The sequence below is a fragment of the Neopsephotus bourkii genome, unplaced genomic scaffold, assembly GCF_033783945.1.
Source record: "Neopsephotus bourkii isolate Nb327-2 ecotype Australia unplaced genomic scaffold, CSIRO-AGI_Nbou_v1 NB_1637, whole genome shotgun sequence".
Lineage (NCBI taxonomy): Eukaryota > Metazoa > Chordata > Aves > Psittaciformes > Psittacidae > Neopsephotus > Neopsephotus bourkii.
In genome coordinates, this window is record NW_026902112.1 from 6,696,639 (window position 1) to 6,707,884 (window position 11,246).

Here is an 11,246-nt window from a genome sequence, read left to right on the forward strand (position 1 = left end):
GTGAGAGCAAAATGTCTATGGAAAGTGCACTGGTCATTCGTGTCTTGTGCAATATAGATTTACAAGTCATTCTTGAAGATGGCTTTGTCTCCCAGATAAAAGTGATAAGAAGCCCTGTTTTCCTTCATGGGGAAAGCTTTTATGGCTGTCAAAATCAGGCAGTAGCATTCCTAGAATGGGGCATATTGGCAGCTGCTTTAAGGATACATTTCAAGCCAGGTGAAATATGGAAGGCTATATCTCTATTAGCAAGGTGGCTGTGGGGAAAGGTTGCACACTGCAGATGATGTATCTATCTGTAGCTAAATTCTCTTTTCCAAAAAACAAATCCACACCCAAACTGCCTCCAGAGAATTGCATTCCCTGAATTAGCCTGACCATTGTCTACAGAAGTGCAGGACACTATGCAGAGAAGTGAACGTATATGCTACAGGCAGCACTGGAGCCCAAGTCCTGTGCTGTTCCGGTCCTCTTTATTTCATTACTTGGGATGTAACCAAAGAGGTAGTTGGGACTTAGGAGCACAAATGTGGGTCAGATGATTGGAATTTCATCTGCCCTGCTAAAATGTCAAGAAACCCACTGAATGCTGGCCAGTGTATAAATGGACAGTGAAAAACTAAGAACTATTTTCAGCTAGTGGAGAGGTTTTACCTTAACTTCCAGGGAAAGGCCCTGCTGGAAGATGAAGGTCTAATGGGCAAAGAAGGGAAGTTCAGTGCTTGTGTGTAGTTGAAACCTCTCCATCATGATAAACACTGAAGTATGGAAGTAAAACAGGCAGTACCCAACTCAGAGCAACTGTAGAACCTCTATGTTCATCTACGTTATAGTCATCTAGACAGATCCCAGCCAGACCTGCTTTGCTGCTTGGAGCCAATACATGTCTGTTGCAGACACAGTGTAACAGAAAACTAGAGAGCATGATCAGAGTAAAGTAACTTACTCAGTGTCTAAACCCAAGTCACTAGCACAGTTAGAACTCTGATCTCCTACTTCCAGATGACCATGGTGATGACCATGGTGTTTGCTGGCTTTATGCGTAGCAAGAGCATGCTGTTAGAGGGAGATATATCTCAGTGTGAAAGCAAAGCTTCTGAAAGCATCATTTTTCCTTCATTGTTCAGGCAGGGGCCAAGCTGCTAAAAATTGGAAAGCAAAAGGCTTTAAAAAATCCCCAAATCCCATTCTCAGAAATTCCCATACTTCCACCTGTGCCACACAGAGATTACAGTCTTCTGGAGAAACTGAAATCTGGCTTACAATTACCTACTCAAGTCTATTTGTGTCTGCATTGTTTTAGTACCTATATTATGTTGGCTTACAACTAAATTCACTTAGCACTTATAAAGTCATAGAATCATAGAACAGTTAGGGTTGAAAAGGACCTTAAGATCATCTAGTTCTAACTCATGGACAGTCTAAGAAAAATGTGTCTCTTTCTTTTAGCCTGATCCTACCTGTCCTGATAACTCTGGTCTTCTTGTGTATGTGCTGTCTTGATTTTCAAAAAGCATTGTCTCTTATGCACTGATGGTAAAGCCATCATTGGAAGGTGAACACACAGGCAGCCCCAGGGGCGTACTCTTGAGTCCTCATGTGTATAAATCTAAAAAACCTTTTCAAATTCAATCTACTTTCCTGTCAGTTGCAGCATCCTACCCCCCAATTCCCAGCCTCAGTGTCCTCATTTTCTCCCTGACTGATTGCATGACTTGTTTCTTTCCTTCTGCTGCTATTGTTACTGTCGTTGTTACCCTTGTTATTTGGGGAAGTGTTCTGCAACTCAGTTAAGCATCCTGAAGCCAAAGAAGAACGTGTTTGGAAGTCACAACAATTGGGAAGGATTCAGTGGGGACATCTCCTGACAATCCTATTAGGTCAACAGCCCACGGCACTGACAGCCTGATAGTTCTAAAACTGAGAAAACTACAATCCTGGAAAGCTGACAACTGCTGCTGCCATGCATCTGAGCATCACTTGTCATAGCAGATGCATGCACAAGTAAAAAGCTGAGCCTGGAAGGTACTGAATACCTTCACCTGCTGCTGTGTGAAATGCCAGTGGAATGTTATCAGTCTGTGGATGAGATGGGCCTGGGTTTTTCGAGAGAGACCATGTCTGCAGTGCTGTGTCCTGTCCTGGGCTCCCCATTGCACACTGCAGGGACTACCAAGATGACTGGGGCAGAAACACTTGTCTGGAGAGCAGAGGCTGAGGGAGCTACACTGTTCAGCCTGGGAAGAGAAGGCTAAGAAGACATTAGACTCTTTTAAATCACTGAGTGGGAGGGTATAGAGAATATGGAGCCAGGTGATTGTTGGGGAGGGACTGTGAAAGGCCTGTAGATGACACATGTTATGACTGGTTTCAAGGAAAAACACTTTCACCATGAAGGTGTTCTAATATTGGAACAGAGGCCCAGGGTAGCTGTGAAATCTTACCTTGGGAAATGCAGAAAATCAGGTGGGTGAGGTGTTGAGTTCAGCTTCTTTGAGCAAGGCATTGGACCAGGTAGCCTCCAGAAGTCATTTCTGGCCTTGAGCATCCTATAACTGTTCACCAGGAAGAACTGATATTCCAGGCATCTAATAGAAACTCTGGCCACTGGTGTATTTTATGCTTTTGTACAACATTAAGAATGAAAAAAATGGCTTGAAAAGAGTTAATGGTTGAAGCTGATGATGAGTTAGTGAAAGCCATTAGCAAGCAAATCTTGTATGGACAACAAAAGGAAACAAAAATTTACCAAGCTTAAGCAAGAATACAAAGTTTTTAATTCTTTTGAATGAATAAAAGACTTTCAGGGGACTCAAAAGAGCCAGTGTTGATGAAGAAATAAATTAATTGAAACCTTTTCTTTCTAAAATCATCAAAGCAAGATTATTTACTTCTTTTCCTTTCAAACTGTGACTTAGAATTCAGTTTTTCAAGTCTTCAGAGAGCAACTTAATTCTGTTCCATTTTTCCATCTAGTTCTAATTCATAATGGCAGAAATCATCTGTTATTATTATACATAATATACTTCTACCCTATAATATGATTACTATAGGGTAGAAGAAAATTATCACACATTGGTTGGCCAGAGGGCGTTTGCAGGAACCTATGAAGCAGGCAGCACCACAAATTTTTAGGGTTAGACTTTGGTGAACCAGTAGAGCAAGAGAAGTGTGCACTTACCCAGAGGATCCATGCCCTTCCCTACTGCTTCTTTGTAAAGTTGCTTCTTTGTTCCACTGTGGACTGCAGCCATTTGTTCCCTTCTGAATCTCCAGCCTTAGAGTGAAATTTGTCAGGTTTACCAGAAGGTCACATTCAAAGCAAGTTCAGCTATTTTTCAGACAACATGCATATTAGGTAAAATCACTGCATCCCTTTTAACCATCCTCTCTTCCTTCTACCACCGTTTACCTTTATCCAAATTTTTTGATTTTATCTGCATATGTGAACAATTGAATAACTCCTAGGTTGAAGCTGGGCATCTTTTCTGTACGTTTTATTGTCCTTCCTCCATTAAGCTAAGGACAATCTGATTCTATTTATGCTGCCTCTGAGCTTTTCCTTTTCAGTTCTTGCTGAAACACAGTTCTGATCCCTGCATGGCAGTTGGGGTAGTTTAGATTTCAGAATGGACTGCTCCCAGCAGAGTCCTAAAAAACCTCAGGGCCCAACTATTTGTAATATATATCACTTGTTCATGAGGTGGCATATGCAGGGCCTCGGCTAATCCATGGGACAGATTACATTGAAAGAAGACTGCAAATGGGTCTGCCTTTATTAACAGACGCAAAGGGGATCACTTTTACAGTTTGCAATAAAATGTATGCTACAGAACGCCTCAGCACCTTTCTTTTCATATGGTTGGCATGACCATGTCCCCTTCCTGTGCAGGGCTGTGAGGGTCTCTTTATGGCTGCCACTGGAAGTACAGTAAAACCCCATACCAGCTGTATGCTAAGTAGCATGTCAGGACTGTAGAGGGCATATCAGACTTGAGAAACAGTCATTAAACTGGGCATACTTCACAAGAATCTCCTGTCTTTGTAGTCTTCAGGGGCTTTGGAGTTGGTCCACATGCTCGCCTTCACAGCCAGGCAAGTCCCAACAGTGACTTGCTATCAGTACTTCAGAAAGACAGCAGAGGGAAAATGCCTTCCCACATGGAACCCAGCCAGGCACAGAGAGGAAGAAAGACCTCAGATGAAGATCTGACTAGAAGCTATATGAAGGCTTCTATGAACCTGTGAAGCGTGGACTAGGGTTGCAGGAGCTGTCTTGCTGTTTTGTGTTACTTTGGATGACCAAAACATGCCCAGTTGCAAGTCCAGCTCTGTAAGCATAGCTCACCTGTATGTTTGGGCATCTGGGAGGTGTGTGTGTATGTGTACACCTAATTCCAGAAAGGCAGAAGAAGAATTTCTGTTGGAATAGCTGAAATGCTGGTATAAATCAGAAAGGTGGTGTGTATAAGGGGCATTAGCTACACTGTCAGTTGGATCTAAAGCAGTCTCAGACCAAAAGGTCAGCACTGTTCCTGAAGATTCTTATTTCCTATCTTTGCTGAAAAGGAAAATGATGCAATAAAGAGCAATTCTTTATGAAGAAGAAGAACTCTGGTGCAGAAAATAGGGCCATGCTTCCATTCAGATTGCCTAATGACATAAGATAATGTTCAAATTCAGATCAATGATCCTTGGTCTGAATCAGGCAGGAAAAGGCATTTACCCTTGATGTCTCCCCCTGCTTAAGTGAGCTGCCAAGTCATTTACGTAGTGGTCAGTGGAGTAGAGCTAACAGAGGGTCTCTGAACTATTTTTAATCATCTCTCCTGTGAGCTGCCACCTCCCAGCAATCCACTGATCCAAAGCTCTGACCTCTATGTAGTACAATAGAAATGTCACCAACAGCTTTTTTTGTGTGAACTTTTACATGTAAAATGCTTATCCCTATATATATCTGGAGCACATAAAATTGCTGTGGCCACTCTCTTGACTATATAGTTTTCAGCTAAGCACAGTAGAAGAAAACCATTCCAGATAGGACTCCTGCTAAAGAGAGTTAGTGCCATCTCAGTACCTTTTCTTACCTACAGAACATCCTATAAGGCAATCTGATTCTTAACTTCACTTTTAAGGCTGTTTTGGAAGCATGGGCATTTTCTTTTAGTCCTGCTTGTATATTAATAACTAAAAAATCCATGTAGGAAATCAATGTGAATTAAGATTTTTAACTCCCGGTTATTACAAAGAGAATGAAGAGAATACAGCGAGCTGGGTAGCTTAATTGTATGTCTTTCAGATTGAAAAATACGAGCTTACTTGCTATACTTATTACCTTTATTATCCAGTACAGTTTGTAACCAGAAATATATGGGAGTCAATTAAGGTTTTGAAGAAAAGTTTTCTTTTCTTTTCCAAATGGAAGTGTCATACATCATGCAGTATCAACTCCAGTGTTAGACTAGCAAAAATTTACTGCATCATGTCCCCGCAGTGAGAATTTGCAGCTAGATTAATGTTCCTTTAGCTGGCATTAAATCAATTTCATACATATGCTCGTATTTTCACCAGTGACATTCTGCAATAGCTGATGTTTTGTAGGAGCAGTAAAGAAAAAAACTCAGCAGATTTTGTTCAAGCTTCATATATATAAATATATATGCATGCATTTATATACAGGTGAACAACACACTTCATGCTTCACTCACTATAAAAAAGTCTTGAAGTTTCAAAGTTAGCCAACTTCTTGTTTTTCATGGCATATGCACAACTTATTAGCAGTACACCTTCACACAGTTGAGAAAGATCTAAAGTTGCATATATTTAATCTGGGTAAAACTGACATTTTCTCTTCTTTTTTTCCTCAGTTTATTGAAATTGTTCTTGTTATGCAACTTACACTTTAGCAACTGATGTGTGGGGATGAAACTGTCATGTATTCCTGCCTAATGCTCACCACACTGTAGCTGGTTCTCAGTGAGATGACAACATTCTCCATGATTAGAACTGCCCAAGGGGGTTCTGCCTGCCTGTGGGAGTTTGTCCCCTGACCAGGGTAAAGCGGGACTCCAAAAAGGCCATTTTTCCTGGGTGCTCCTGAAGAAAGGACATTGAGGAGAGCAGGAATTCCCCTTACTCAGGCTGTCCCCATGGAGCATCCACTGCAGCCATGGGGGCAAAGACAGTGTCTCACCTTCCTCCCCCATGATTTACCTGACAGTCACCCAGGGAGTGAGGAGTGGTTTGGGCAGCAGTGACATCACCCTGGCATCACCAAGACATCAGTGGTCAACAAATCACAGGAATTCTCTCAGTCCAGTTACCTTGTGGTAGGTAAAACCTGATGCTTTGGTCATCAATAGCTGTAGCTGCCCCTCTTACATAGAGCTAGTGTCTCACCTGCTGCTATTTTGTATAAATCTCTTCTTAAAGTTTCCTGCTCTTCTCTGTGTCATATTTTGTTTAATTCAATATTTATAACCATGGTAAAATGAATAATCAGTGCTTTTTCTGTGCATGGTTTGAAGCAGTGCCTCCAGGCAGTATGAATCTTCAGGGAAAAAAAGCATTTCTGTAGGTATCTCACCTAGAGGATCTGTTCTAAAAGAGAAGGTGTGATTTTATCTCACAGTAGTAAAGGAGAAGTAAGACTAATGGGTGAAGAAATGACTGCAAGTGAAAGGAGAACCCAGACACAGATTTGCAAGTAGCTCTACTGAGAATTTGCAATTGAGGAATTTACTGGAATTTAAAGGATTTAGAAGCATTTAGATACAGGTATATTATGTGATGAGATTTTCATGGATCTAAAGATAATAGCAAAGACAGCCTATATATCTATGAATATCTCAATATGCCTAGGGAAAAAATTACTCCTTTTCCAGCATTACTGGGGTGTAATAAGGGACCTTCGAAGGACTGTGAGGGCTCTTGGAGTGACAGTCTATAGCAAGTGCTGATCTTTTGAAGGCCAGCCTCAGGGTGCAAGTGAGCTGATGTAGCTACTTTATTGTATGATCTCCATTCTGTACTGCATAAGCACCTCACAGGCATCGCCAGCTCTCAGTGAGATAAGAACCACTTGTATTTACAGAGGAGGGAACTGAAATACAGGAAAGACTACCAGGAAAATTCTTACTTTGCATTAATAACAAGGGGTCCGGGTGGTCATCCACAGCCCTGAGGTGTTTTGACGTTCCTTATTTAACTATATTTTATGGTAGAGGGTCTCTAGGTTGGGGAAGCATCTCTTCCTACACATGGAGAATTGGTGGATAATGTTTTCTTGGGATACTGCTTGATACTTATGTGACGTTTTTCTGCAGCTAAGGTCATGCATAAAGTCTGTCACCAACCTGGGTAACAAACTCAAGCTGCCTGAATGCCTGTTTTGCATGTCTATCTATATCTTTTTAGCTGTGTTGGTTAACATCAGGTCAAACTCGGTCATTCTGCTTCTAAGCAGCATTCACAAACAAAGTCATCCTCCTGTTTTCTTCAGAGGAGGGATTAAATTTAATACTATGCAAGGTTTCAGATGTCTTCTGTCATTTATTAGCCCTTTGTCCTGTTGTGATGAGTACCTTTTGTCAGCACTGTATACAGGTAACATCGCATTACGGAAAAGAAAGAGGTTTGGGGGGGGAGGTCCGACATGAGAGGCAGCAAAATTATAAATTAATACCTGGGTCAGAAGAAACAGACCCATTAAGCATTTATGGTTGCACATTGCTTAAATGACTCGCTTTTAGTTTTGGTCAGCAGTGTTGAGTGGAAAGAGAGGCCTCTTACATATGCATGTGTTATGGAAAATCAAAATGAGCACCAACAGAGGCATTATGAGCACGCTTCCTTTTTAATACAGACATCTTGCGGTTTGCTTTCTTTTTCCCTCTTATTATGATTTAATTTTCCATGTGAGGCAAACTATGTACTGGGAGAATCATAAATGAAAAGCTGACTGCAGAATTCCTCCGAGATTTGACAGCGTTGGAAGACAGTTGAGTTTTAAATGTCTGCCAGCAGCATGCATGGAACAGCCAGTGCATTGGCTCATGTACCTCCATCTGCTTTATTGTTCTTAGGAAGGATTTTTACTGTTCCCACATAGGTTCCCGAAACCTAAAGATAAGCTGCACAAGAACTTTGTTTCATAAATTCCTGGTTTGAAATATGTGCGATGTGTCATATCCATCGATTCCTTAGCTCTGTTGTGCTTTGAGCTTTTATGATGTAAGAGTATAGGAGAATAAATTCTGATCATTTTATTACTTTTAGGCTTTGTTCTTTGAGTGTTCAATTTTTTACTTTCTGTGCTACTTCTTAGAGCTTTTGTGTTTAAATATGTGCACACACATCTCCATGCACATGCTTCCTCTGTCTTCTCTATTGCCTATCCTGCCCTTCTTATAAATCACTTTAAAAAATCTCTGACTATTCTCAGTGTCATATTTAATTTAATCCAATATTTATAACCGTGGTAAAATGAACAATCATCTTCTCAGTGCTTTTCTGTGCATGGTTTGAAGCAATTTTCATAAATAAGGATTTAATAAAAAACAAGTTTCATTTTTTACACTCTAATTAAAAATTGAGAAAAAATAAAGAAGAGCAATAAAAATGGACCAAATCCTTCTCGCAGTCGCATGGCACTAACCTGATCAGATTCACTGGGTTTATTCTATTGTAGAATGTGTGTAAGGGGGAAAAGTAGAGCTTGGAATAGCTGTTTCTAAAGCGGTGAGCTAGGAGCAGTAACAGAGTGCCTGTAGCACATTCTTTCGAAGGAATGCATATGCCTTTACTTGCTCTCTCAATGTTACCTGAAAACTCATTAAACACAAAACCTAGAGTTTAGCAGCACAGCCAGTAGATAGCAGAGATCAGGGCGATGTTTGCCACCCTTGAATTACTGCACTTCAGCTCACTTACCGTAGTGGGTTGTGGTGCCTTGGCCACGGTGATCACCCATTCTCGTTACATATACATACTCGTTACATATATGTAACATATACATATACATTATATATATGTGTATATATATATATACACGTTACATATACATACTACTGCCTTTATACCATTGTTTGGACTATGTCAGGGGCTGGGAAAAATTAACCCATCATGGACTTCTAATCTGCAAGAAGCTCATTCTCACCCTCTGGGTCTGAAATTGGATTGTGCACACTGGGGACTTTGCACTGTCAAAGCTCGCATTCTAGTAGTGGTTCAGAGGCAGTTCTCATAAGCAAGGTGGAATATGCACAAGGAACTGGACTGATCATTTGGGGTGTGGAAATCCTTATCCTCACTATGGGAAAGGCTTTGAAAAGACCGCTGAGCCATCCCCACCTTTCCTTCTTCGTTGATTCTTGCCTTGAATGAGATAACAGGCTGGATAGGGCACAGACACCACTACATGCTTCCTGCAAGTAAATTTCGTGGCCAGTTGGGCCATTTCAGTATTTTGCTCTCTTTGACACTACACAAATCAGAATTAACTCATATCCTCTAGAACAAAATATGTTTTGTGGGATTTTCAGAGAATGCCTGTCCTTGTGGCATTCAGTTGCAAAGGAAATTCACTTTTCTGGAACCAGGTTTTCACTCCTGAGTTTCCAAACACTGGAATCAGGGGTGCATGGGGCTGAAAGTACAGCCCTCTGCATGGACTTCACCTCATTCTGTTGAGTGCTCTAGAGGACACAGCATACTACTGTCATATACACCATTGACAGCATGGTGAAAACTTACTGTCCTAAGGTTTATTTTTTTTTAAACTCTCATTGAATGAATGGGTTCGAAGATACCTTTAAAGGCCATCTAGTCCAGGCACCTTAGGTGGATCATCTAGCACAGCTTCCAGCCTGTTTGGTGCAGCAGGACACTTAATTCAAATGACAACATAGGAAAACGTGGAGGGGTTTTGGTTCATCAGAGCTATTTATCACTGCATTGAGGTATGGGTGCAGACAATGTGATCAAGGGGAAGCATGGATAATAACACCTGAGGGGTGTTCAAGATTGTTTATAAATACATAATCCTTCCCTTTTCTGGAGAAGAAAAAAAGCATAACAAAAAAAAACCCACTCCAGAACAAGCAGCAAACTTACTTGCACCTCAAAACTTGTCTGGTGTTGAGTGATTTGGGGTGTATCCAAGAAAACCAGAGTTCATTGCTTCTCTGGAAGGAATAGGTGAGTTTAAAACGATGCTTGAATCCAACCCCTGTGTCATAGGAAATACCTTACAAGTCAGTGTGGCTTGTTTGGATCTGAAAGGGTTATTTTGATGTCTGGAATTGCCATTTGACCATTTCTGAGGCAAATCTTTCCCCACTGAGAGTAAAAACCCACAATTATCACAGTGGAGGAAAATGTGCAACAGCGAGGGGACAGAACTATCTCATATTTTAAACCCCATGATATTCCTTATGGAGCAGCACATCACATATGGAAGTTAAACACTTTTGATCTGCTAAAAGCTTAAAAATGAAAGTGTTTGTTCTAAGGGAGAGAAGGAACTCCCTTATAAATTAAAACATCTTATTTGGCTTATAATTACTTTCTTTTTTTCAGTAGGAAGACAATAAAACTCTAAGTAATACTTTAGTGTGGGGGTTTATGAAAAGTCTTTCTTCTGGAACAATGCAAAAGGCTTGCCACGTTTTTTTACTAGAACTTGCAAAATCATTTATGGTCAGTTCTCAGAGGACTTTGCAAATCTTACCAAGGTGTTGAAATGCATGAGGGAGGCAGGCAATATTTGAACTGATGGAATGGAGTATCAGAGGGGGAGCCTGGGGCCCATGTAGCTCAGAGCAACTGGCAACTTGGAGTTATGTGCTACCTCTAGTACTATGAAGGCTGTGAGGCCAAACCACTTCTGAGAATGGGATTCAAATCACTTCTTCCTTTAATGCTTTTGCAAGCAGTGCTCATAATTTTCCAAGGCAGCTTTACCTGGATAACAACTGGAGACAGAGACTAGATGCAATATAAGTCTTTCTCCTCAGTTAATTGTTGTTAAAGTGGGGGATTATAATAAGGAAATCAGAATAAAGCCCTTCAAAGAGCATATTTGTTTATGCTTTATATACCCACATGTACTGACATTTATTGCTTTCTGTTGCAAGCAATAATACTCCGGTGTCTGGCTTCATAAAGTGTGTGAATTTGAAAGTATGTCTGTATCAATATATAGCAATGCACAGTCGGCTAGCATTTGTTTGCATCTAGCTGTATTT